At 47.2% G+C, this 1,714-nt stretch overlaps 1 non-coding gene across 1 annotated transcript; it reads right to left on the minus strand.

The window, feature by feature from the left end:
• Window positions 1–911: 911 nt before the first annotated feature.
• Window positions 912–1,067, minus strand: LOC125596507. The gene has a single exon (XR_007331105.1). It is a non-coding gene; the product is annotated as a 5.8S ribosomal RNA (ribosomal RNA).
• Window positions 1,068–1,714: the final 647 nt, after the last annotated feature.

Below are 1,714 nucleotides of genomic sequence, written 5' to 3' on the forward strand. Positions count from 1 at the left end.
GGGGTGGTTGGTTGAATGACTTAGGATTCGGTAGGCAGGTTCATATCTTTTTATAAGTATATTGTCTGAGGTTTATCAATGTTCTAGGAACCAAGCCCAGCATTGTAAGATCGACCAGTCCTATTCTCGGTTATGATTAATGCTTACCTATTTGTGGTTTCAGGAACTAAGGATGGTTCTGGTCAAGCCAAGGAGCCGTGAAGGCTCGGTCAGTGAGAGGCTGTGTAACGTCTGGTTAGATGATGCTAGGGACGAACTAGTGATTGTCTATGAAACTGTTAAGAAGTTGTGTATTGGATCTCATGTTTCTAAGTAATACAAAGTTTACACATTGTTATTCCGCTGTGCTATCTGTTAAATTGATTTAGAACCTCAGATTCGAACATGACTTTGTAAATGAAAGACTTAAAAATGAATCAAACAAGCAAAGAAATTGATTAAGTAGCAAACGGGTCCAGTCTTGTCGAGAGGCCGGATTCGGGCGTTACAGGGCACGACGGGGCTCTCACCCTCTCTGGCACCCCTTTCCAGGGAACTTGGGCCCGGTCCGTCGCTGATGACGCTTCTCCAGACTACAATTTGAATGCCAAAGACATCCGATTTTCAAGCTGGGCTCTTCCTGGTTCGCTCGCCGTTACTAAGGGAATCTTTTTTAGTTTCTTTTCCTCCGCTTATTGATATGCTTAAACTCAGTGGGTGATCCCGCCTGACCTGGAGTCGCGTTGAGGATTTTGGGTTATCAAGAGCTTTTGGACCAGAACGTCTGACAATATGACGAGAATTGAATTCACCACCGCATGTCAAGACGCTCCTGGCGTCCTTAGCTTGGATTTTGGCCAACCGCGTGCGTTAACACACGGGAGATCAGCTTTCGTCCCATATCCTCGAGAGGATGGGGGGACGACGATTTGTGACACCCAGGCAGACGTGCCCTCGGCCAGAAGGCTTGGGGCGCAACTTGCATTCAAAGACTCGATGGTTCATGGGATTCTGCAATTCACACCAAGTATCAAACTTTTCTACGTTCTTCATCGATGCGAGAGCCAAGAAATCCATTGCCGAGAGTCGTTTTAGACTTTACATTGCAGCACTGCTTCCAAACAAACACCGTCTCCGGGTTGGCGAAAGCAGGCCGTTTAGTTGCATTTTCCTTGACACTTTTCGTGCCGTGGTTTGATGATATCCGGAAGCTATGCGTACGATCCAACCAAAACTGAAGTCTTGGGCATGGATGAACGTATAACCAAGGAATCTGCACGCACAGTAAGAAACCGGCCTACCGAGAGTGATGTTTCATCATTCTCAGGTCGTTCTGTTTCCAGGGTACGACAATGATCCTTCCGCAGGTTCACCTACGAAAACCTTGTTACGACTTCTCCTTCCTCTAAATGATAAGGTTTAGTGGACTTCTCGCGATGTTGCAGACGGCAAACCACCCACGTCGCCGCGATCCGAACACTTCACCAGATCATTCAATCGGTAGGAGCGACGGGCGGTGTGTACAAAGGGAAGGGACATAGTCAACACGAGCTGATTACTCATGCTTACTAGGAATTCCTCGTTGAAGACCAACAATTGCAATGATCTATCCCCATCACGATGAAATTTCAAAGATTACCCGGGCCTATCGGCCAAGGTGTGAACTCGTTGAATACATCAGTGTAGCGCGGGTGCGGCCCAGAACATCTAAGGGCATCAAAGACCTGTTATTGCC

The sequence above is a fragment of the Brassica napus genome, unplaced genomic scaffold (genome assembly GCF_020379485.1).
Source record: "Brassica napus cultivar Da-Ae unplaced genomic scaffold, Da-Ae ScsIHWf_1216;HRSCAF=1740, whole genome shotgun sequence".
Taxonomy (NCBI): domain Eukaryota; kingdom Viridiplantae; phylum Streptophyta; class Magnoliopsida; order Brassicales; family Brassicaceae; genus Brassica; species Brassica napus.